Source organism: Castor canadensis, chromosome 1, assembly GCF_047511655.1.
Source record: "Castor canadensis chromosome 1, mCasCan1.hap1v2, whole genome shotgun sequence".
Taxonomy (NCBI): domain Eukaryota; kingdom Metazoa; phylum Chordata; class Mammalia; order Rodentia; family Castoridae; genus Castor; species Castor canadensis.
This window is the reverse complement of record NC_133386.1, coordinates 114,023,894-114,050,780: the sequence shown is the minus strand read 5'-3', so window position 1 is coordinate 114,050,780 and position 26,887 is coordinate 114,023,894. Positions and strand designations below refer to the sequence as shown.

The 26,887-nt window shown below is 39.9% G+C and overlaps 1 pseudogene; it reads left to right on the top strand.

The window, feature by feature from the left end:
• Positions 1 to 26,887, top strand: part of LOC109679001 (deuterosome assembly protein 1-like) — a 569,124-nt pseudogene that overhangs the window by 72,832 nt on the left and 469,405 nt on the right.

The window sequence follows — 26,887 nt, the reverse complement described above, 5'->3', positions numbered from 1 at the left end:
TAGGCCATATGGCAACAATAAACTGAGTTTTGCTTGGAGTTTGTAGTTTTCTGATCGCTGGGGTAGGGTCTCAGAAGCATGAAGAAGCCGGGCTGGCTTGACAAATGTGCTACATACAACACTCAGAATGACTAATTCATGAATGAATAATAGAGTTGAGTTTAGCTGAGGCTAGGGTAGACATATCCTGACTCTTAGTGACTTGGCAATACATAGTTCTTAGTGTTTCAGCAATATCTTTAATTTCTAAATGTATTTATGTATGGCTTATATATTTCCTCAAAAATTTCACAGTAGATTGTAAAGAAGAAAATATGCTCTCACATCCTTTGTCAATATTGTGCTGTATTTTTTCCCTCTTCAGGTCCATGTAGGACTCACATACGTATGAGATCATTCTATATAAACAATGCTGAATCCTGTTGTATATCTCTTAATGTTATATGGTAAGTATTTCTCAGGGTTACTGAATATTCCAATGTAAACTGAAGCCACAATATACTGCTACCACACACCCACAGAATGGCTTAAATTATAGAAAAAACGACCAGTTCCACGTGTTTGTGAGGATATAGAGAAACAGAAACTCTTAGACATTTCTGGTGGGAATATAAAATAGTTCTACCAGTTTGGACAACAGTTTGGCAATTTCTTAAAAATTTGGGCATAAATTTACCAACTGACCCTGCAGGTCCACTTCTAATTATTTATCCAAAAAAGAATGAAGACATGTGTCCACACAAAGACATGTATGCAGATATTCAAAGTAGCATTATTTATAATAGTCACAGGACTGAAACAACTCAGCTGTTCATCAATAGGTGAATGAATTAAAAAATGTGGTATGTCCAGACAACAGAATACTACTTGGTAATAAAAAGGAGCCAAATACTGATGCAGGCTATGACACAGACAACCTCTAAAGGATTATGTTGAGCAAAAGAAGCAGATATAAGCGACCACATATTGTCTGAGTCCATTTATATTACATTTCTAGAAAACAAGGGTGAGAGAGGGCAGTGGCTGCTAACAGGACCAGCCAAACTTTTGGGGATAATGGAGTTGTTCTAGAGGGGAATATGGAGATGGTTACACATCTACATCATTAAACTGTGCACTAAGATAAAAAATCATCCAACTGTACACTTGGTCATTGAACTGGCCACTTACAATGGGGTGAAATTTATAGTATGTCAGTTACACCTCAACATAATTGTTAAGTATTTTCTTTGACAACTGAATTTTTATAATGTTGTATTAATCCATTAGGTGAATGTTCCATTTCTTTATCCTGTGTGACTTAGAACAAATAGGCAATGTTTACTTCCTTTTTAGTCTTAACTCCATATTCAGTAGGTTAGATTTGAGCCATTGGACTTTAATAACAATGGCTCAATGGAATGAATATAAGCATGGTTTCAATGCTGCCTCCATTTGGGTGGACCTTAGCTTCCTCATGTGTAAAATCTAGAAAAGAAGGGGACAAAAGAGTGGAAATAGAAAACATAACAGTGACAGTAATAAGTAACTTGATTTCTCAGTGTCCCCCTGTCCCTACCACATACTGTGTCCCTTCTTGTGCTGAAGGGAAGTAAGTCAGAGCCATGTGTGGGGTTCTAAGGTGATCATTACAAGGCAAAAGCTGGAGGGGACCCAGGAAAGTCCAGTAATGACAAGAGGCTGGGTGGAATCGGCTCTGTATACTGAAAGCCTTTTACTTGGCCTCTGCAGTTGGCATGGTATCTATGGTACTCCCTTTGGTTGATTTGATCTTTAGGAAGCTATCTAGTTTTTGTGCTCTGAAGTGCAAGAGTAGAGCTCATCATAGAAGGACTGAGGCTGGAAATACTTTTAGAGCCAGGAGTTTAGAAATGTTGTCATGAAACTGATAGGCCATCATGTTGGTCTTCTGAGAGAGCTGGTGCCCGTTCTCTGTGGGGTTTAAATGGAGTGAAATCGAACTGCTCTTCAATTCCTTGGGTTCTTCATTTCCAGTTCTGTTCCAGGTTTTCCTAGAGTATAGCCAGGAGCATCTGTACACAGAGAACACAAAAGGAAAGCTGTGGAAACCAAACTCACAAACGTTGTTTTCATTAGCTCCAGGCTCCCAGCCACCAATTAACTGTGTTCTTTAAAAAATCCGTTATTATTTTGTGAGTTAAAAATTGCACACAGTTCTCTTACTTATATGTTTAGGAGTTTTCCTAAAATGTTACTTATCAAGCATTTATCTGTTTAATTACCCTAAAAGGTGGCAGCATTTTAGTTTTTGTATAAAAGAGAGAAAAAAAATTGCCATTTAATAAGCTTGCTGTAACTTGAGCCTGTTGGTGGTCTTGGATGAAACCCAAATCCAGGTTTGGTTGATACTGTGTAATGTGAATGCAATTAGTAGTGGTTTTTCTAAAGTTAAAAGAGATGGAGAAAAATAATGCACAGCAAATTTAGGTCAGAACTGGGAAGCTTATAAATCCTTATTTTTGTTTTCATTACTTTAAGTAATAGGAAAGCTTTTGTCTTTATTATGTAATTTCCCTAGCAATAATACATTTTTAAACATTTGTCTGTTAATTTCAAACATTTGATCAGAAAGCCACAGCTCATAGACCCCTGTGATGTGGCTGCTGGCACAGTTAATGTACAGAGGATGACTTCTTGTTTATACCTTGGAAGCCACCTAAAGTCACCGATGGGAGCAACTTTTGCCATCTGCTTCTTCATCACGAGAAGGTCTGACAACGAAGTGTCAAGGGATCAACATCCTACTGCTGGGCAAAGGAGTGAATTGACCTCTACTTTCATGCGTGTTTCAGTGATTTTATTCAGCATGTTTAAACCTATGTGACCAGACTGAAAGGTGACAGGGAATGTGTCTTTGTGGTTCATTGCTCTATCCTCCTGGCACATAGTAGGTATGCAGGAAATACTAGCTATTTTTATTGTTATCCCCCAGATTTGGGATGTAGCTCCCTCTTCTAGGTGTGCTGTCCTTGCTTCTCCTGCATTTGCCAGGCCTCCTTCTGATTTGTCATTTATCCCTTCTCTCTGGGGGCCAGGTCCTTTCACAGATCACTTCCTCACCTCGTCTATCTTTATTCCCATTATATCACCTCAGCAAGGCACTACCTCCTTTTTTGCTTTATTTACCCCATAGTATCACTGCCATCTGATAAACTGACATCGATGTCATTTATTTGATTTATTGTCTGTTCCTTTACCACTAGAATGTGAGCTCCACAAGGGTAGGGGACTTTTGTCTGATTTGGCCATTGTTGTGAGCGTAGTTTCTGAGTGCAGTTGCTGTAACTTGGTTGAATTGATGAGTGAATATTCTGCCACCTATTAGCTATGTGACAATGGTGAATATGCTTGCTCTCTTGGATCCTTTGTTTGATTCCCCATTTATGTCATAAAATAGCATGTGTGGATCAGATGAGATAATGTTCACAAAAGCTCTTTCATGTTATATGTTCTGCAAATGCATTCATTCATGTTTTCATTACCATGTACAATCTCTACCTTCATAGAGTTTAATAACTGGACAAATATTTGAGTAATTTCAGTAAGTGAGTGAGCAGCTGTGATGAGGATGCACTTGGCTGTGGGAGCACTCAAGAGGGACTTCTCATTCAGATGTTGGGACAGGAGCCTGGAGGGCTTCTAGGGGAAGGGACCCAGAGGCTGAGATCTGGAAATGGAGAAGGGATTGAACAGATGAAGGGAGGATGATATGGTGAGAGTATGGAAAGTCTTCCAGGCAGGAGGAAGAGCAAGTACAAAGTCTAGAAGTGAGAAATTATGGAATACTGGGGAGCTGAAAGTCTGGAACACCCAGTGTGGAGGCAGAGAAGTAGACAGAGATGTGGCTGGCCATCTCTGGGGACAATCACAGAGAGCTTTGTAGGCTATGCCAAGGAGTTGAGATTTGATCCTGAGGGCAATGTGGAGCCAGGGGAGGGTTCCAGGTGAGGAGTGACTTGGTCAGACTTTCACTGTGCACTGTGTTAGAGATAAAGATGTTTCTCCCTCACTAAGGAGCCCAAACGTGAGCCCCTAAGAAGAGAGCTTATAAAAACAGTAAAAAGGGCCTTCCAGAAAGTGAATCCTTAAGCTCTAGCAAATCTGCTGAAATTCTGTTGAATCTGATTGGTGAGTGTCAGAGAAATGAGTTAAGAGGAAGGAAACTTCGTTATCTCTGGAGCGTAGATTGAAGTATGGGCAAGGTAGCACTATAGGCAGATATTTCCATTGAATGCCACATCCCTGTGGCCCAGACAAATAGAGCACAGTGGAGGGGTCAGGACAGGTTCTACTCTGTCTCTAAATCAGAAGGTGCGGAAGCTTCTCCCTCCCCCAATGATCGGGACATCAGGTGGTAGAAGGGAGGATGCTCTGCATGCTGCCTATCACCAGTGATATGGCTTTGGGAATCACTTAACTTCTTACTCTCAGTTTCCTTTTTTGGAAAATGGAGTTAATATTACCATTCTTTCTGTCTTGTTAAGATTCAATGAGATATTGTAGTCACTTCTACTATTCAATGAGATATAGTAGTCACTTCACTTGTTTTAAAAAGTCAGAATTGTTCCAACCTAATTGATGTATTAGGAACAATTTGAGGGTAACACAAAATTTGCATTTACTTATAATCCATTTTATCCCTCAAAAAAACTAAGTGAACTTGGAAAACAGCCCTTATCTAAGTGAGCTGTTTAGGAACCCACAGAACACACACCCTTCAAATATCTAACAGCTCCCTCTCTTCACCAGGTGTGTTAGGAGCCATGCCACACATCTGGTGTTAACTTTCTGTCCAGTTTCCCATAAACCTCTGTCCATCTTTCACAACAAACTACAAACTGCGTCCCTCCATACCCACTTCCACAAGCAAATTTCAGGCTATTTTCAAGATTTTGTTTCATTTATTGTGCATCTATGTAATTCTTAACCATTTCACATGTATAAAACTATGCCACTATTTTTCATAGTTTTCTGTGAGTCCGTGAAGTCAGCACCTGCATGGAGGGTTGTACTTTTATCTTTTCTGAGTATCTGCTAGTTTTAGACCACTCTCGTGGTAGCAGCAGGGGACAATCAGGTACAAGCAGAAAAGAACAGATGGCTAGAGAATGGTCTTCAGACAAATAAAGGTCTGGCTGCCTGGAGGAAGAAGTATTGCTTTGTATTGTGGGGTTTCATGGCCTGAGTGCAGAAAGCTCCCAGGGGCCCGGGTGCCACTCAGGACAGGGAAGAACCTCAGAATGGTTCCCAGAGGGTAGAGTGTCCTTTAAGCATTCACTGGATGCTCTGGAAGGGGAACCAGCCAAGTGGAGTCAAGCTTGTGTTCACAGGTTTGATCTTTTTCTTTTTATTGAGGTAGTGTGCAAAGACAGGTACTGTGGGACTGACCAGAATAAATTTCAGATGGAAACAACTCAATGCTTTCCAGTAATACTTGGCTTCTGCTTGCCATTTTTCTTAGTGGTCTAAAAGAATAGTTAGCACATGGCCATATTCATATACTGATTCCTTTAGTTATGGCCATGAACACTGAAAATATAGAGTGTGCTTTACAAACACTTACGGCTTCTGGCAAGCTGAGGGACAGTGAAATTACATCAGTGCTTTCCTTCCACAGTGATTTTCTCCTCCTTCTCTTCTTCTTTCTCTTTCTTCTGTTTTTTTTTTTTCAGCTCAGGGAAATCAGTTGCTGATCTGGGTTTAATTTCTCACTAACATCCTGAATCACTTTTGCCCTCTCTACTCTAACCAGGATCTCAAGCACTTGTAATATGGAAGACCCTAGTCTTGGACACTCTCAGTAGAGCTAAGATGGGTGAGCACCAGGAGTCATGGGGCATTTGAGATGGTTGGTGGTGTCTGCCCCAAATGTTTAAGATGGGATACTCTGAGCTTGCCAACCAGATGTCTCTGTAGGAGAATTATTTTTGGAACCCTTGATGCATTCAAAATCAATTAGATCGAGTGTTTTGTTTTGCTTGTATATAGATATATAAAATTCTAGGTTTCCATTTGCTGTTACTATTAAGAACAGAGAAGAGGTTTCAAACATACTTGATTTCATTAAATTAGTTTTTCCTTTAATCATAGAACAGCTTAGAAGGGCTACTACTGCCCTTCGACGTGTTGGATCTTAACCAACTGGTTTAAAACTTAACAAAATGTCAGTTTTTAAAAATGGCAATTGTCTTGCTCTGATGCTTTAAAAATGAATGTTTTTTCTTTTTTTATTTCTGTGAGGAGCACATGGGATTTAGGCTAACTTGTAAGTTGATTTTTTTCCCCCCTCTAAATCAAGAGTCATTACCTTTCTTCCTCTGTGATGAGCTGTTCAGGCTTCCTCTTCTTCCAGCTGTCTGTCCAGCCTTCCTACATGAGGCTCTGGCTGTGAACACGTGGTAAGTGGGCTGCAGGTCCTGAGATCTGGGCCTCAGGCTTTCCGATGGCCTGAACTGTCCTGCTTAGAAAATGCCCCTAATTGGCATCTCCTTCTACACCTGCTGGACATGGTAGTAGATGGCAAGACCATAGGTCAAAAATTGGCTGGAACAAGTGGCCCTGATTGGTCCGTCTCCTACTTTCAGCCTGATTCATTGGTTGCTTCCCTCCTCCCCTAAAGCCATACAAGTTAAGATGCAGCAATCCATCCATTTTGGTGCTTTTCCTCTTCCTTTGCCTCATATCATGGAAAGCCTATGTTCTAGAAGTCCAGGTTTAAATCTCAGCTGTGTTCTTCATCTGTTTTGTGATTTTGTGCAAGCCACTTCATCTCTCTGAGCTCTTGTTTACTCATTTTCAAATTTCAGATTTTCAATCATCTCTACCAGGACTGTTGAGAAAAGATCATGTGAAGTGTCAAAGACAGTACCGGCATGTAGCGAGCTTTCTGGAACAGGAATCCACACAGCATTTACAGTTCCTTTTTTGAGTAGGTCAATTGATTTATTCTCAGGTGACATGTCTTCAAAGCAAAAGGATTAGTTGGTCCTGCTTTCTTTGTGCCAGGGTCTGACCTAGGCCCAGGGACTACAGAGATGAGCAAGAGGAAGTCCCTACCTATGTTTCCAGTTGTACTCAATCTGTTCTTTTAACAAACATTTTGAAAACTACTGTGTGCAAAAACTCTTCCCTTGGGGAGGATACTGAATGGCTCAGTCACTAAGTCATTCGCAGGTCATCTGTTGTGTGCCAAATAGTGTTACAAACACTGTGGCTGGAAAGAGCTGCAAGACAGCCTAGTACAGTCTAGAACACCAGGTCTGAGGCAAGTAGACAGTAGAGGATGTGGTCTGGCTGTTAAAAGGCACTTGTGTGGCAGGGCAACGGGGGCTTCATTTTTCCAAGTACTCAGCTTTTGCAACTTTAGAGTGTTACTAAGACACCTTTCATTTTATGGCAGAGGAAACAGAGCCGGGATGGTGAATCATACACTTCAGCAAAAAGCAAAGCTGAGCTGAGCCCCATGGTCATTTACGTGGTATAGTGACTCAAATTGAAAGCTTTTTCTCTTCCTGATCCTGTTGTCATCAGTAGTAGCAGAGGATTTATAATCTGAAAAAGTTCCTTAGGTAGCACCAAGAGGGGAATTTCGAATCTGCTCTTGCTTTTTGGAAACCATCTCATTCCATCCTTTCAAGAGCTCCACTGGGGTCATGATCATGATGAGCTCAAGGTCACTCAATTTCCATACGAAGTCAAGATTTGAACTCAGGCCAGTCTGGCTCCACAGTCTAAGCCCTTAGTTTTAACACCATACCCCATGCATGGCTATCTGAAGGCTATACTAGATTTTGAGACAGTTTGTAGAAAAGACGTGTCATGCCTCATTTTAAGGATCTGCTTCTATGAACAAGTGGGAAAGCTAAGCTTATGAACAAATTGGGTCTGTAGGTAGGTATTGGAATGTCAACTGAGTCAGAGTTTAAGTAAGAAAAAAAGTGATGATCAAAAAAGTTATATTCTCCTATACAAAGTTTTTAATGGTTTCATAACGTAAAGGGAAATTCTGAGCCAGATGGATATAAAAAGACCTCTGCAGGTAGCCCAAGAGGTAAAACCAAAGTCCACAAGTCATAAAAGGAAAGAGGAACAGGCAGTGTAGATTCTCCTCCAACATCTTTTTGTAGAGTTTCCACATTTGGCATGGCTCAAACCTAAAGTTAATTTCTTAAAATCACCTATGCCTTATTTAAAGAACTTAAAATCTTGAAGGTGACAGCACTACAGTCAAACAAAAACATCCCTGGGTTTCTTTGTGGCCACCGATACATGTGAGTTTCCATCTTTTAAGAATTTGCCCTCCTATGTGAACTAAACAGAACTTTCTCAAAAGAAGAAATTCAAATGGCCAGAAAACACATGAAAAAATGCTCACCATCTCTAGCAATAAAGGAAATGCAAATTAAAACCACGCTAAGATTCCACCTCACCCCTGTTAGAATAGCCATCATCAGCAACACCACCAACAACAGGTGTTGGCGAGGATGCGGGGAAAAAGGAACCCTCTTACACTGTTGGTGGGAATGTAGACTAGTACAACCACTCTGGAAAAAAATTTGGAGGCTACTTAAAAAGCTGGACATCGATCTACCATTTGATCCAGCAATACCACTCTTGGGGATATACCCAAAAGACTGTTACTCCAGAGGCACCTGCACATCCATGTTTATTGCAGCACTATTCACAATAGCCAAGTTATGGAAACAGCCAAGATGCCCCAGCACTGACGAATGGATTAAGAAAATGTGGTATCTATACACAATGGAATTTTATGCAGCCATGAAGAAGAACGAAATGTTATCGTTCGCTGGTAAATGGATGGAATTGGAGAACATCATTCTGAGTGAGGTTAGCCTGGCTCAAAAGACCAAAAATTGTATGTTCTCCCTCATATGTGGACATTAGATCAAGGGCAAACACAACAATGGGATTGGACTATGAGCACATGATAAAAGCGAGAGCACACAAGGAAGGGGTGAGGATAGGTAAGACACCTAAAAAACTAGCTAGTATTTGTTGCCCTTAATGCAGAGAAACTAAAGCAGATACCTTAAAGCAACTGAGGCCAATAGGAAAAGGGGACCAGGAACTAGAGAAAAGGTTAGATCAAAAAGAATTAACCTAGAAGGTAACACCCACGCACAGGAAATCAATGTGACTCAATGCCCTGTATAGCTATCCTTATCTCAACCAGCAAAACCCCTTGTTCCTTCCTATTATTGCTTATACTCTCTCTACAACAAAATTAGAGATAAGGGCAAAATAGTTTCTGCTGGGTATTGAGGGGGGGAGCGGGAGGGGGTGGAGTGGGTGGTAAGGGAGGGGGTGGGGGCAGGGGGGAGAAATGAACCAAGCCTTGTATGCACATATGAATAATAAAAGAAAAATGAAAAAAAAAAATAAAGACAAGTAAAAATGAAAAAAAAAAAAGAATTTGCCCTCCTGTTCCTATTCTTGTCTCCCTTTTACTGTGTTTATTTTATAAAAACTTGTGGGCTTGTTGAATTGTGGCTGAAGGCTGAGAGCCACATAGAGGTCATGTAGAGGGAAGCGTTTGAATTTTCTGTTAACTAGCATCAAGACATTGAGGACTTGTCTTGGGTGAGTGGCAGGTGATACTGGGCTTAGCTGCCAAAGCAGTAGGGAACCAATAAAATGTTTCTGCTCTCTACGAGAAAGGTAGTCGGGCATCTACACTTCCCACCGAACTCCGGTCTCTATTCTGCTTTGAAATGCTGCTTGCTCTGTCAGTGAGAGCCATATGACAAATGTTCGTAATGTCAGATTTGTTTGCATTTTGTACTACTTATGAATTTGACCACCGCAGTAGGCTGTGTTAATTTCCCAAAGCTCTTCCAATAATTGTATTCTCTTTTTTTATAAAATGTGCATAATATTATTCTTTTTTGGGGGCTGTGTTATGACTGGTGTTTTGAAAGTGGTTAAAGGATTACTGGTTGCATATGGAGTCATGTGTACATGCTGCACATTCCCAGATGTAAACAGCCACCAAAGTTCATTATAGAGTTTGTGTAGCTACCCCACTTGTTTCACCAGACTCAGCTCAGTAATTTCTGGCTAGCAGAGTCAGTCTTTGTTTTTTAAAGACAAGTAAGTTTGGATAACCTTTTCTAAAAATGCAGCTTTAGTTTTGCTATCTTAATATTTATATTGATAACTTAGTTGTTTGTGACTACAGGAGGAAAGTATGTACTTAATTGTCCATGAGCTAAGTTACCTTCTGCCACATCGATATGGTAATTGGTTCATATATTAAATGGTTACCTGCACCCTCCACTCAATTTCAGAGGTTGGATCTGTATGTTTAGGATTTTTGTAATTTTTACCTTTAAAATAACTGACAGCTGATTAGTTTAAAGACAGAGGTAAATGAACTGGAGGTGAAACCATGTCTATATTTCTAAGAGGAGCTATTCTGGAATGTTTTTGGTCAAATAATGTCTGTCTCTAAATCTTTTTTTCTGTTAATCTATGTATGTATCTGTTTGTCTATCTATCTTCCTATCTACTAATCAGATCTGGTACTTACTTATTCATTAATCGATCTGTAAAACAAATATTCCAAACATTTAGAAAGTACAAAAAGGCTCCTTATTGCACATTGGATTCTAAAAAGTATAAATCTTGAAAAAGGTCAATACTTCCAGAAAGAACTCTAAGAGGGTCAAGTGCAGACAAGTTGTCAGAGTGTTCTTCATGTCTTCTCCTTTCCCATCACTGTTTCTAAATTGTTTTTAAGTAGTTTACCACAATTAAAAATGTACAAGTAATATCTGTAATCAAAGAAAATCTAAAAAATAGGTATTGAGAAAATGAAAAATTATTAAATTTCCCCTAGAATCAACTTACAAACATAGTCACTTTTAATATTTTGGTATATTCTCCTTCAAGTTTTTTTTTTGTCCTGTTCATACACTTAAAAAAATATCATAAATGTGACCATCTTATATACGCTACTTTGTAAGCTTTTTTCACTTTACATGGCAATATTATTTTTTTTCCCAAATCTAGGATGTTTGTGTGATATTATACTGAGTGGTCAGAGACTCTATGGTTTATTTAGTTTGCTGCTTGGGGTTCTCCATCTCTGCCTTTGCAAATTAAATAAAACAAAATATTTTTTAGGTGTTGTTGGAAATAAAATTTTATTTTCATGCCTATTTATTTTGTTGATGCTGAGCATCGAACCCAGAGTCTTGTGTATGCTAGACAAGTGCTCTACCACTGAATTACATCTTCAGCCTGAGAAAATAAAACTTGATTGAAGTCCAACATAGGCCAACACAGTGACCATGTCTTCTGAATCTGTTACATTATTCACATGGAAAAAAACCAAAACACCCCAAACTCTGCACCTAAGAGGAATGTGTATTAGACTAAAATTAAGCATGTGTTCAATGATAATTAAGAGAACAGTCAGGAATGAGAGTTGGTAAATGGAGCGATTTTGTCTCTTAAGGCGCCTCAGGCTTTATTTCACACTGGCTTTCTTGGGTCAGTCAATGAAGCACTGTGACTTTTGTCTTACATGGTGTTTAGCATGGGACATTAAATCTTACACAGTTTTCAGAATCTATGGAATGAGACCCTAGCCAGCCTGAAAAAGTATGTCTGCTGTGTGTTTAGATATTTATGAATAATCTTTCAATGCTGGGTAGAGTCGTGTTTGCTGTTGTGGGTTGAAGGTAAATGATTCTGAAGATTGCTGATCTTTTCCTATGAAAAATCATAAATATATTTTTAGTTTCCCTGAGGAGAGGCAGTTTGGTGGCATGGGAATTGAACCAGATAGCCCGGCTTTATTTTTTGCTCGATTACTTTCTGCAGGGAGACCTTGGGCTTTTCATCTGGAAAATGGGAATACTACTAATTATTCATGTGTTTGTAGGGACTGATTAAATAAGTTAAAACACAGCAGGGACTCACTAGCGTTAACTGTGAGCGTTTCCACCCAGGCCTCTAAAGTTCTGTTTCCAGTGCTTTAAATTACAATATTCTCCATTCTCCCTCAGTGAGTAGCTTTTTAATGAATAATTCTTCCTCAGCTGGTTTCTGGTGATGGTAACAGTTCTGGCCAATACTTTTTGAGGGAGTACTATATGCCAGGTGCGCTACATGAATTGTAAAATACAAGTCTCAACCCATTTATGAATTACACATTTTTTATTGATCTCTGTTCACAGGCAAGGAAACTAAAGGTTATAGATGTTGAGTAAGTTGCTTAAGCTTCTGAAGTTGCTAGATAGGAATGTAGGCACTAAATTCCGGTCTGGCCTGCCACCACTCTGATTTGGAAATTCCTTTAAGGAAGGGACGTTTATACTTTTTAGATACCTTACAACTTTTCACACAGTTCTTTAAACTTTGTCTTTTATAAAGAATGAATGAAGCAATTCTGTGGATAAGAGAACTTGGAACGTTTCTCCAATAAGGAAACCCACAGTATTGCTTTTTAATGACCATGAAATTATGAGTCTTAGAATTGTGTTCTGCTTCTGTATTGCACATGAGAACGATAAATTTGTAATTATTTGCATATGAAACTGACTGCATTTCATGTGAAACAAATTTAGAGACCCTATGCTTGAGACCCTGAATTGAGAAAAATCTGGATTAGTATTATATAGGTATTTGTTGAAGCAACTTTAATTTAAACAAAAGTGATAGCCAATTCTAGATATCTTTTTGGTCATTTGTTCAGTAGCCATTTATTAACATGTGCACTGAGCTAAGTCTGCTGCTGGGGCACTGGGATTTAAGGATGAGTAAGACAGCTCTATGAATGCTCTTCTCTGGACTCACTGAGAGTCCGAAGAACTCTTTATATGTTGGTCAGAGGGTTTTATGCCCTCTCCTGGTTTGAGTTACCCCTAATGTTGATGGTTACTGTATCTTCAACTCAGTCCCTCTTTTGGTTCCATTATCCTGCTCTGTGTTAAATATTTCCACATGGATGGCTCATAGGCCTCCAGACTAAACTTACTATCCAGTTCCCAGCAGCCCCTGTGCCTCCACCTTGCACCTGTTATGTATTTGGTCTCAGTTGGTGCCACCCCTTCCTCTCTTTCACCCAAACTAGAAAAGCAAAAGTCTTTTTTGATTTCTTTTTCTCCCCCACCTTCTACAGTTAGCTAGTCTCTGATCCTGCTTATTTTTCCTCCTAAATAATTACCAAGTATTGTGCAGGATTTAAGACTTTACCCTATTTGCAAACACACTAGTTAACCTGGCACAGTCTCATGGACCCTGGCAGAAGACATCAGATTCTTGGGTTAGAGACCAATGAGTTTATTATGCATAACAATAGCCATAACCAGAATGCCAGCATTTTCTTGCTTTTCCAAGATTCAATTCCCAGAAGAGTGTTATGAGCAGACCCAGGTAACACAGGCACAATGCATTGTGTTACAGAAGAGGAGCTCTGAGCTTGGGAAACCTGAATGCTTTCTATTGGACACTACACCTGCTTTCCCTTTGCTTCCAGAGAAGACCATTCTTCCAAGGCTATTCTCCATATAAGCATCTTATATGGAAAAGATAGCCAGAGCTGTGCTCAGAATATGTGCAGAAAGTCAAGAGACCCAGGCAGAATTGTCTCTCAACAAATATGTCTTGGATCTGTTCCCTCTGCTCCTTCCTTAGCCTTCTGGACCAGGCTGCCCCATTGCTCACAGGAATATTGCAATAACTTTTTAGCTGGTTGGGTCTGTCTTCATCTCCGTCCCTCACACCTCGCTGGAGTAGTCTCCTGAGATGCAAACCTGACTGTCTCTCTGCTGTTTAAAACCATGTACTGCCTCCTCATTGTTTATGGATAGAGTTCAAGCTACGTTTAGCATGACTTCAGGGGGTTCTTAGACCAGTCCCCTTCAGCCTTAGGTGGCAGCATACAGAGTGGTCACCACTTTACTGCTCAAGTCACTTAACCTGTTGGCCTCACTTTCCTCATCTGTAATATTGAGATGATAGAACCTATCTTATGGGATGATTGTGAGAATGAATTAATTCAGTTCCCCCCAAACCCTCAGTGAATACTAGCTCTTATGCAATGCCTTCCCATTCTCTGCTTCACACTCTCAGATCTGGTCACATAGTTTTCTGCTCACTGTGTCCCTTTTCACCACAGGTAGTACTTTTGTCCCTGACATCCCCTCTCCTTTCTCTTGAATATGCCATGCATATCTCAGCCATAGAGCTGCCTATTAATGAGTCAGTTGCTGCTGCTAGATTATCAACTTCCATATTTATCTTTGCATTTCTGCACACAGCAGTTTTTGAAAACAAAAAGGTGAATGAATAAATGAAAGAATGAAAGGAGTACATAGTCTGCTGGGATGTTTGGGGGCCAGGGATGAGTGGTAAAAGGCAGTTAAATGGCTTGATGACAGGTAAGAGAATCTGGGTTCATACTGGGGCCAGAGATGAAATTAGGTCCCAGAGGAGCCCAATGCAGAGTTTGCTTGTTGAGTGTGGTTCATGTGGTTTGGAAACCTGTTTAAAGTTATCTCTTCAGTGAAATAAAGCAATTCATTCTGTGCAATTCTAATGACTCTCTTTCCTCAAAGAAGCCATTGCCAATGGAAGGTCATGCAATCTGCCTTCTTGTAAGAATTTTGATTCCTCGGAACACAATGAGTTCTCTGTTACCTGGTGGAGTGGGTAGAATGAAGCTTCTTTCCAATTAAGTTGTCTTGGTAACAAAAAATGACTCTATCCCTCCTTCTGAAGTCTCCAGTTCTTCAAGGCCTGACTCAAATCACCCTCCTTGAATTTACTGCCTGAGGTGGTGCACCGAGCATTGTGAATTACAGGTTCGTGTGAGCACATCCAATTCCCTGTTGAGACTGAGCCTCTTTAGAAGTTTATATTTTCTTCTGAAATGTTTAATGTGCCTTTAAATTAAGAAGTCTTTCCAAATACATTTATTGACTGGCTAGGACTCTCTATGTTTGCAGTAACACCTTCTGAATAATTAGAATGCAGCCTCGATCTCAGAAAACCAGGGTCTTCCCCAGGGCTTCTGCTATAGCAGCTGCCCATTGCATTTTATTAAGTACCCAATATACTATTTTTATTACTTTTGAAATAAGAAAAATGGAAGTTTTGTTACATATCTATGTACATATTTGAAATCATGTAGAAACTATTGATAAGTCAACAGAAGCCCTGAAATAACTGTAGTAATGATAACTACTATTAGTATTTGGAGAATGTCTCTGTGGTCTCTTTTTGCTTTTATGTTTTTGCTTCTCCCTCTCTCTTTCTCTCGCTTATTGAGTGGAATTTCAATAGATACTTATTAAAAACGATGATGCTGAAGAATTTCTTGTATGTTCTTGTTTCAGCCCTTGGTCTACCATTTTGCCTTGTTACTTTCTCCTCCCCCTTTCCCCTGTTTTGGGCACTGCTGGAGATCCATCAGGGCCTTGTGCATGCTAGCCAAATACCCTACCACTGAGCTATATCCCCAGTCCCTCTCTGCCCTTTCTTGATTTATTTGTCCCTCTAGATTGACCCCTTGTTGTATTCTGACCTTTGATATCTATAAGTATCTTTATAGTGAGTCCCAATTTGGTGAAATATTGCCTGCATTCCAAATATTCCTGCTTGGTTTATAGTCTTAAAATCATCTGTTTTCTGATGGACTGGATGTTTGCAATCTTCATTTTATGGAGGAGGAATTTCATCTAGAGATTTGGTAATTTATAAAAAACCACAAAGCTCTGGTGCATGAACTTAAAGTCTATATGTCCAACCCACTTTCTGTTATGTGAAATTGTCAGCCCTTCTCCACACTGCTCCTTAGCCTCTAACTCCTGCTGGAATACTGTCTCTTTTTTTTTTTTAGGTGCCATGTCTAATCAGCTTTCAGTTCTATGTTGTCCTTCCAGAGCCTCGCAGTCCACACCTCTGGACTGACATAATGAATTTCATAAGCTTTGAGAGAGAGAAAGAGAGAGACAGAGAGAGTGTTGTGGCTTTTGCTTTCAGTCTTCATGATGATGAGGTGGCGAGCCCCTCACATCTGTTTTCAACCCCCATCCCTCAATACCAGAGTTATTTTCTATTATTAACTCAATGCACCTTTTCTTTGTAATTCATGTCAGTTTTCCTTGCAGCCACCTGCACCGGCTCTGGCTTGCTCTCAAGGCTATGAGTGTGTTCTTTGTGTCCTTGCTGTTTTTGATAACCTCAGCCCAAGATTTAATGTCAAGGTGGGGGCCCAGTTAAAGATGCGGCTAATCATCCCGTCTTTGAAGATTTCCACGTTGGCAAGCAGGCAGACAGAAGTAGCTGCAGGTTCTCAACCAGATGTTCTGGTAGCTGGGATGGGGTCATTCAACTGAAGCACATTCCTAACATTATTTGGCAAAGATAGAGTCAGTGAGATTAGTAGAATAATCCTTGCTTGTGATCTAGATTCATCAGCTGAATCACAGGGCCTCAGTCCTAGAAAGGACCTTAAAGCCATCAATTCCAACTGCTCAGTTTGATATTTAAGGGAACTGAGGCAGCAGATAAGGGAAGTGATTTAAGATTATAAAAAGCCATGACTTACATGATCTAGCTTTGCTCTCTTATTTGATGGCAGCAAGGCCTTGGTCTTGATAAGTTCACAAATGCTTCTTATGGAACCCAGCCTGTGTCTGCAGAGCACACGCTTCACTTGCCCAGGAGAGTGATCTGGAGGTGAAATTCCTGACCGTCAGGAACTATGGTGGATCTGTAGGACTTGGCTGGTTACTATGGGAGCTCCCTGTTGTCCCTTCCAAGCTAGCACCTTCGGGCCTCTGGTTGAACCTTCAGTCTGGTTTTCTTTCCTCTGCCCCCTCTTGATTTCCTGCTTGACCAATGGGGCTGTCTTGTCTAGAGTGGCAGGAGTGAGCGATCAGGGAGAGAAAGAAAAAGCAAAGGCATAGAGCAAGATGGGTGGCAGTGGTAGGGTGGATGTGCTGGTTCCTTGCTTTAAGGTTATGGACATTGGGAGTCCACCCTGTGCTGTGGAGGACTCCACAAAGTGTTCCACCTAGGATCTTCTACTCATCCTCACCATTCATCTCAGGTCTACCAGTTCACTCTTCCAGTCTTTGGGTTCAAGCTGTGACTGGGTTAGGACAATGATCAGGTGTGTAAAGAGGCCTTTCTTCCAGAGATTCTTGTGTTCTATGTGGCTTCCGGCTCAAAGGATCAGGCACAGAGGACGTGGATGGTGGCTTGTGTGTGACTCCATGCGTCTGGCAGTGCAACAAAAGACTTTTTGTCTGCCCTGTGAAGCTGGATCAGCTAAACCCACCTCAGTTAAAGGCCACTATACTTTAGCAACTTGATAATTAAAATTCTGATAGGTAAATTAAAGAAATCAGGGGGAGCCAGACACCAGTGGCTCATGCCTGTAATCCTAGCAGGAGGCAGAGATCAGGAGGATCGTGGTTCAAAGCCAGCCTGGGAAAATAGTTTGTGCAACCCTATCTCAAAAAAACCCATCACAAAAAGAAGGTTGGTAGAGCGGCTCAAGGTGTAGGCCTTGGGTTCAAGCCCCAGTACCACACACACACACACAAAGAAATTGGGAACTGTGTTAACTATAATATTAAAATGTAGGTGTGATTCTATTATTGGTTCTTGTTGCAGAAAGGCTGTGGATTTCTCACACACCTTTGTTTGAGGCCTCAATTCAGACATACTTGGTGCAGGTTCAAACTCCATGTGTCTCCTCACTGGGTAGACAGTGTGTGGTGGTTCTCTTGTGACACAGAGAAATAAAAGATGATATCTTCACATTCTGTGAGGTGGTCTATTGACCATCTTGTCAAAAGCAGAGGTAACAAACTCATGGAAAAAGCACTTGTGGAGTTTCCACGTCATTTTATTTGTGATTAGAAACAAAGGTAAGTAGAAGCAAGACTCAGGATGCTGATGTGGGCGGTTTACCTGAGGCTTGGGGACTGATTTATGTCCTGGAACATTTGGAAAAAATGGCTGCTTGTTGCTTTCTGTGATTGATAGAGAGGTCACTTTAACATGAGGCCTTTGTGTTTGCATTCAGTGGCTTCAGCAGATGGTTATGATTTCTGACTTAATGTGGCCACCTTATTAATAAAAAAGATGAGGGAGAGGAACAGGCATCTTCATTTTTAACTCCAGCACAACACTAATGTTTCCCAGCCTTCCTTTGTGAGGAGAACAAAACTCCTCCCAAGGGGAGGCAGCTCCAGTTGAATCCTTCCTTTGTTAGACTTGAAAGGGACACTTTTAATACATGCTCCTTTCCATGGAGAAGGTATTTTGAAGGAAGTTTAAGAATTATATATAAAAGTAAGTAAAAATTTTTATTTTATTGTGTTTGTTTATTTTTTTGAGGCAAGGCCTCACTACAAAAGCCAGGCTGGTCTTGAACTCCCTATGTAGCACAGGCTGGCCTCAAACTCGCCTTCATCCTGTCTCAGTTCTCCTGAGTGTTGGGATTACAGATGTGCACCAGCTAGGAAATAAATATTTTATTAAAATAAAGAGGAAACTGAAAAAAAAAATCCCACTTCATTTAAGATAGTGGAGGCCTGTGGTTCTTTCTAGAATTATTCCTTATGCTTGAACTCTTTTAAACCGATATTTTGGATTTAATTAGTAAACTGGTGAATGTATCATATATCTTACTTTTTGTTCTTTTGAATTCACTTGAATTTTTGCAAAAAATAAATAATGGCAAAAGTGCGTGGTTGCAGATTTTTGTTCAATTTTACTGAGCCTGTGTCCTGTCTTATAATAGTCAGGAATTTGAAGTCACGACATCATCTTGGCAACTTTTTGTTACAACATGCTGCATTCTGGCATTTTAAAGACTGCTTAGGAGCAACCTACATTCATGACGGCAGAATGATTTAGAATCCTAAAGCACCTCATAAACAGGGAGAAATGCCCAGGTCTTTTCAGATGAGGCCCCAAAGAGCTGTTTAATTGACTTGGTTTCCCTAAGATTTATTTGTATTTGAGGCTATTGGCAGTGTTCTGTTGGGACAATAACAGCTGCTTCTTTAGGTAACTAGAAAGGGACCAGTCTAACTTTGAAATAAAGAAAAACATTTACTTTAGGGTTAGAAAAGTCCTTAAAAGTTGCTTTTTGTCCATGTATTTCCCCCTTTCCTCCATCAATGATGCTCCAAGGACCCCACCTAGAAATAGTTTGAATTTCAAATTACTCACAATTATTAATTTCTCCATTTTTGTTAATCAAACACAGATATAACAACCAATTCATTGGTTCATTTTTGTTCGTTCATTCATCGATTTATTCAACAGTTAGTGTGTATTTTTTTTGGACCAGGCACTGTTCTGGGCACAGGGGTAGAAAGGCATATGTGATGGCCTTCATACTTATTGAAATCATGGGTTGGTGTTTGTTATCCAGAGCTGTTCCGATCTTGTTTTTTTTTTTAATTTCAAAATATTTTAAGTATACAGAAAGGTAAACAAACAAAAATGACAAATCCTTCAGATACAAACATTTCACTGTATTTGCTCCATTTTTTATTTATTAGCATATTATTGTTGTGCTGGGGTACATTGTGACATTTACTAAAGTGCTTACAGTATATCTTAGTTTGATTCACCCCCTCCGTCTTTCTCCTCCCCCCACCTTCTTAGAAAAGTTTCAGCAGGTGTCATTGTTCCATTTTCATGCATGGATACATAGTACTTCTGCCATATTCGCCCTCCTTCACCCTTTTCCTTATGCTCTCTCCACTCCATTTTTTTTTAAAGAAATCCTTTTAGATACAACTAAAGCATCCAGTGCATCCCTTCAAATCCTATTACTTTTCTTTAGAGATAATCTCTCAACTAAATTTGATCTGTTTTCATTCGCATGGCTTTTTATGCTTACGTGTGTATATAAATCCATTAGCAGTACATGATGTATCTTTGCCTATTTTTTAAACTTTATATAAATGGTAGCTTACTGTACCTGTCCTTCCACATTTTGCTCTTTTTGTTCAACATTCTGTTTTTTACATTTAACATTTATTAATTTAGGAACTGTGTGTTGGTGCAGGAGACTGTGTTAGCTGCTGTGGAATAACTACTATATTGTATGACCATTTCACAATTAATTTACCCATTCTCTCTCTCTCTCTTTTTTCTGTATGTTACACAATGCTGCCTTGAAAAGTTTTGAAGTGTGTTTTTATGAAGATGTGAGGAAATCTCTCTAGCTAGGAGCAGAATATAGAATGCATGTCTTGGGCTGGTCTTGATGCTGGAATTGCTCTCCAAGGGCCTTGAGCTCATGGGAATTCTTCCTACAATGAATGAGTTTCTATTGCTCTTTCCCCTTTCCAGCTTTTGGTATTAGAAGTGTAAAAAAACTAAAAAGTTTTTGCTTATTCAATGGAGTGAAATGAACTATCGTAATTCAAATATATAAACATATGTCAAAGGCTGAGGAAAGATGCTCCAGTGAAGACTGGAGACATCTTCTTCTCTCTTCCGTTTGCATTTCTGGTTTGGTAGTCATTCTCAATCAGTTCCACTTTGGCTTTATTAGTTTCCTATGCATCCATTGTACATTGATTTAAACTCATAGGACATATGAAGTAGATGGCAGGGGACACTATTCTAATTTACAGTGGATTCATTGAACTGGTCACAGAGTAGAGGGACCCAGGTCTTGATTCTAGCAGAGACTGCTGCCTACTTGTCTTTGGGCTTTGATGTCCTCAGCCATGAAACAAGTGGTTGCATTGGCCACTCCTTCAACTTCTTCTCTTCTTTCCTTCCTTCCTCCCTCCTCCCTTCTTCTCTCTTCCTCCCCCTCTCTCCTTCCTTCCTCCCTCCCTCCTTCCTTCCTTCTTCCCTCTCTCCTTCCTTCCTTCTTTCCTTCCTTCCTTCCTTCCCTTCTCCCTCCCTCCCTCCCTCCCTTTCTAATACTCAATTTGTCTTGAGAACAGAGGAGTTTAATGCAGGAGCCCACTAAGTGAAAACCAATTAAAAATGCTTTTGAAAATCACCTTTGAAATTGCAATCAAAGTTAAGATTGCCACCAGTCATACATAAAGAAGATAGGAAAATGTAAAGTATAGACTGTGGGTGATTGTCCTCTTGCCCTATTTTTCTGTTTTCCAATTTTCTGTAATGGCCATGGAGTAATATTTTTGAAATCAAATAATAAACATATGCAATCAATTATAAACTCATTTGGCAGGAAAAAAAAGAATGTGATTTATACAAAACATATGCTGGGCAAAGGGGGAACACCTGGATACAAAAAAAGATTTGTAATTATTTCTCACATAATCCCTGTAATCTTGCCTGGGTTAATGTTGGTTGATGACACGTGTTTTTTTGTGTGGCTGTGGGAAAGACCCAGGGAAGATGGGAGACAGCTAGACTGACATCTTCTATAAAAGCAGTGGCAAAGCAGAGAACAGAGCCACGTGAGTTTCTTCACTGGGTTTAAAGACTAAAAGTCTAGGTGGGGAGCAGAACTAGAGAGGTTTTATCCCTTGTTTATGCAGATGACCCCGTTCCCAAGGCAACTGACAAATCCATATGGCTTGTCAAAGGTAATAATGAGAGTGGATGTAATAGGCAGAGCACCTACCAGGTACAGCATCAGTGGTGGGGATGGAGGATTAACTATGCCAGCTCAGAGAAGAGGGTGCAGATAGGTTTGGAAACTTCCCCTGTGTGGGGTGCTCATCCAGTGCTGCCTGGATCTCCCTGTTGTCCGTTTCACTGCCTGTACATGTGTCATTGGCCTGACAATCCTCTTTCCAAAGAGCTGAAAACTGTTCTTTCTCTGCTCTTAGCAGTCTGCTCCCTCTTTAACAAGGCAGCCCTTCAGATCCCTGAAAAGAGTTCGTGTGTCCATGTCCCCTCTTAGCCTGTCATTTCTGGAAAGCTTGGAGAGGTGTTTTTTATTCACAGATGCCTTGGGAAATTTCATGGTTTTTAGACTCATGCTGAGTTTGTCCAGATGTGCCAATATTTGTCTTAGCTGATATAAATTAATTGTCCAGATGAGGAAGAAACTTTTGTAGGCACTTACTAATGCAAACCAGTTCCTTTGGGTACTGATGGAAAGGAAAAAAAAATTAAAAAATGAAACGGATAATTTTCCCTAGGCGAGTGTTGAATTCACATTCTACTTTTAGGATAAATCTGTAGCGTGACAGGTCAGCATTACCTGGTGATACTTGTAAGAGAGCCCAGCGTTTATGTAAGGACTTGGAGGAAAGTGTACTATCCTTACATTATGTGAACAAGCTCGAAGGCCCAGTGTGTAGAGCATTAGGTAGCAAATAGCTTGGCTTCCTTCAGGCTTAGAGGAGCAACTGTTATTATTATGAATGAAGTTTACATTTGTGGAACTGTGCAAACTCTTAAGAAGAGGGATTGCAGGAATAACATGGTCCAGCTCTGTCAGAACCTCGTACATGTATCTGAGTTCTTCTAAAGAACCAGAACAGAAACAATGTCTAGCGTGGTTGAACCTTTAGATAGTAATAATAACAACACCCCTCCTCAACAAACAGTCACTAACTGTAGTGACAGCTGCTGCTAATGTCTTTGAACTTCCGTGGTGTGCCTGACCACCAGTTATCCCAGTGAGCTCTCGAAACATGGGAAACAGGTATTAATGTTAGCCTCATTTTACAGATGAGACAACTGAGAGGGAATACATCCTGCCCAAGACCATGTATCTTATGCACAGAGCAAGCGTGTAGTTCATGCTTTGTTCCTATACCTTGTTTCTTTTCTAAACAGAGCACTGGGAATCTTTCACTGTAAATGAACATGAATGGAAATGTTCCCAGTATGAGGTCTTCTTAAGTGAGACATTCAGTTTTAGCAAAACAATTAAACCAAGGCTTAGGATAAAGCATCCATTTCCACATTCAAATATTACCTTTCCTGTTTTGGCATCCTTTTCTATGAAAACCACAGCACTGATTTCTTAACTCTAAGAGATGGATGAAGGCAACATGATTTCATGTAAAGTTTGCCAGTTTCCTGGAGGTGGGATGACATGAATTTTAACTAGCACTGTCCTCTGGGGTCTTGGCCCACTCCTTTACTCTCTCTGGATCCTAGTGTTCCCAGCTAATAAGGTGTGGGCAGGAGACTTGGATCACTAAGATTCCCTCCAGCTTTGCATAATGCATGATCATGTGACTGCTAGCTTGGGGTGGGGGGGAGGATAAGATGTCTTTGTTCTTTAATGAAAATAGCAGATAACCAACCTGATGCCAGGCTCTTATTCACTGCAGCTTTATTTTAAGGATATATGACACATTGCTGCCCTGCTGCCTGTCTATTTAAGGCATTCTTCAACAAACTTGTCAGGGCTTATCTGAATCCTAGCGCTGGTTAGGTGTGGCTGATTGCCTGAAGGGTGAGGTTTCTGACTTCTTCCTTCTGTGTATTAGTGAATTGAAATCAAGGCAAAAACCACTTGGCTTCCTGCCTCCTTCATGGTAGACTTTCCCACATATTTTCCAGTAGCTCTTTTGACAGCCAGATCTAGAGGCAAAACAGGGTAGAGATTTTAGAAATAGGTGATGATGGTTTGTCTCATGAATTTCTTCTCAGTTTCCTTTCCCCACCAGTCAAGTAACTGCTCCCCTTCTCACAACCCCCTGGACATACTTCCTTGGGAGAGAATCTAGTAGGGTGATCAATAACCATTTCTCCCTTTTGCTTCCTCTGGATTATACAGCCATGATGGATCGAGACAGAATATGCCTGTACTTGGCACTTATAAGGTGGTGTAAGGAAGAAAAAAATTGTGTTTCTTTAAGGCATGTGAAAATATTCCTTTCTGACACAGATAATTCTGAAGGAATCTTTTCCGCTTTCCTAAATAGCTGTATGTTCTCTTTGCTTGGTAATTAGTTATGTACTGCCTTGACATTTTTTCTGTTTTTATAAAATATCTTACAGCTTTTTATGTTTTTGGTTACAATTTGTTTCTGCATTTAGGGTTTAAATTATTTGAGGCCAGGGGCAAATATAAATATTAATATCTATATTAATCTCTTTTGGAGGGTTCCAATTACATGTACTTTAGGCCATTTGAAATTGTTCAACCCAGTGCTGCTCTGCCTATTTTTTAAATTCTCTTTTTCTCTTCATTTCATTTTGAATAGTTTTTATTTTTGTATTTTCAAGTCCACTAATCTTTATCTTCTGTAATGTCATATCTGATGTTGATCCCAGTCAGGGATTTTTTTTGTTTTTTGTTTTTTTGGTAGAACTGGGGTTTGAACTCAGGACTTTGTGCTTACTACACAGTTGCTATACTACTTGAACCATGCTTCTAGCCCCAGTATATTTTTCATTGCATACATTGTACATTTCACTTCTAAAAGTTTTATTTGAATCTTTTTAATAATTTTAATGTCTCCATTTAATTTTTGAATAAATAGAATATGTTCCTTTCCACTAATTTTATTATGTCAGTTTGAGTTCATTTTGATTGAATAATTATTTTTCTTCCTCATTAGGGGATCATGTTGTCCTGCTGTTTGCATGCTTAATTTTTTTCGGGGGGCGATACTGGGGTTTGAGCTCAGGGCCTCATGCTTGCTAGGTAAGCACTTTACCACTTGAGCCACTCTGCCATCCCTTTTATGTGTTGGGTGTTTTCCAGATAGTTTCTTGGGAACTATTTCCTTGGGCTGACTTCAAACAGTAATCCTCCTGATCTCTGCCTCCTGATTAGCTAAGATTACAGGTGTGAGCTACTGTCACCCTGTTTGCCTGCTAATTTTTTATTATATGCTAGACATTGTAAATTTTCTCTTGCTGGGTGCTGGATATTTTTCTGTCCATGTAAACAGTTAATCCCAGGATAAACTTTGTCCTGGGATGCAGTTAATTTGCTTAGAAGAAGTTTGATCCTTTTGGGTTTTTATTTGAAAATTTGTTAAGCAGTGCTGGAATAATAGTAGTCAGTCTAGAGCTAATTATTCCCCCATGACAATTAAGGAACTTTGTAATGCATTCTACCCAATGCCTGGGGAATTATGAGATTTTCCCAATCTGGAAACATCTTTCCAGATCTTTTTTCCCTCATCCTGGGGGAGTTGCTTTACATGCATTCACTAATCAGTGCTTGAGGGAGGGTTCTCTGTGGCTCTCTCTCGTCTCTTGCCCTTTGTCTTACAAACTCCATCCAGTTGCCTTGGTCTCCCTAGTCTGTTAGCTCTATTTTGTCAGCTCAAGGGGTTCAGTGGGTCCCTGCCTTCCTGTTCCTCATTCTCCTACCCCTCATACATTTTGACATGGGAACGCTCTCAGGCAGTACACTGGGGAACTCATCAGACTCATTTTCATGTTTTTCCTTCTCTCAGAGGTAACTATCTTTCCTTGCCTGTTATGTTGGTCATGAAAATTATTTTGTTTTTTCCCTGTTGGCCAAAAGTGGACATGACCCATTTTATTCTTCATATCTAGAATCATCTTCCATCTCTGACATCTATAACCTGCCATCACTGTTTCCATGGAACTGGTTTAGGAGCTTTTCTCCTGACTTCCATTATAACTTGTATTTGTAATAAGCTAGTTTTCATCCTCTTTCTTCTTTTGAGATTTTATTTCCTTGAGTTTAGGGAATGTCTCTGGATTTCTAACACGTAATAATTGCTCACTAAGTATTTGTTGAATGAATGAATGAATGAATGGCCTTCAATTTTCCAAGTATCAGTTTATGAACAGCTTTCAGGATTTTTTTTATAGAAATGAGATTAAATCATTATACACGCAATTGAAGTCTCTTTTAAGTTCCTTGGTAATCAATTGTTTTTGATGGCTTAGGCATATTTTCTTCCTATGTATTTTTTGCAGCCTCTCATTGGAAGACATTTAATAAAAGCCACCTACTTGATGCTTGAAATACAATGTGGAAGTCAAGGAACTAAGAACAAAATAAGTAGATTGCAAAGACAATGAAATGAAGACTAACTTTTCAGTAACCCAGTTTTGGTGAACTTTCAGGTATGGTGTATCCAAGCCTGAGGTTTTCTGAGGAAGTTGTTCTTATCTCAAGTGCCCTTTCCATGTTGGATGCACTTGGATATCTTTTATCCTAGTAGACTGTAACTGGTCTGCAAATAGCTGTGAGCATTCTTATCAATTGGCAGTGGATATGTGCCACTGAGGCCATGGTCAAGGACAAATTTATACTATATTTGGGTCTTTAAGGGCCAGTAGCATGGGCCATATTTGGTAAGCCTCTCAAGACTATCTTGCTTCATTTCCTCAGCAGTTCTTGGTACCCAAGGTGACTCTGGCAACCAAATTTCCTAAATCCCATCCTGCACAGTTGGCATGATGAAAATGGTTTGAGGCCTGTGTTCTTTTTGGACTCAATGTTGTCATCTGTGCTGTAGGGACAGAGAGATCTAACTTGCCAAGTTTCTATGAGGAGGAAATGAAGTAATATGTGTTAGTTTCCTATCATAGTTCTGGGTATACAGGAACCCTCTCCCTTTTCTCTTAATTTAAAAGGCAGCCATTTGCCTCTGGAGTTATATTGTAAGGAGTTGCTACCAACTTTAAAGAAACATGGAGGTACTGTATCTGTGTCTCTTATTTCTCACCTTCTCATTTAATGGTCAATGTGTATGCCTTTGCTTTCAGGCCAAATGCTTATTTTCTTGACTTAAAACACAGCATTTGTTTTTCTTGTTTCCCTTTTTTCCTCCCTTCCTTTATCTAATAACTTCTCTTGCTTGGTATAGAGTTATTTCACAATATCTCCATCCTTCCCCATTCTTTCTCCGTGGAATCCATGGGCCAGGCCAGGTCTAGGGTGGTTTTCATTAACAGGAACGTTCTGCATTAGCTG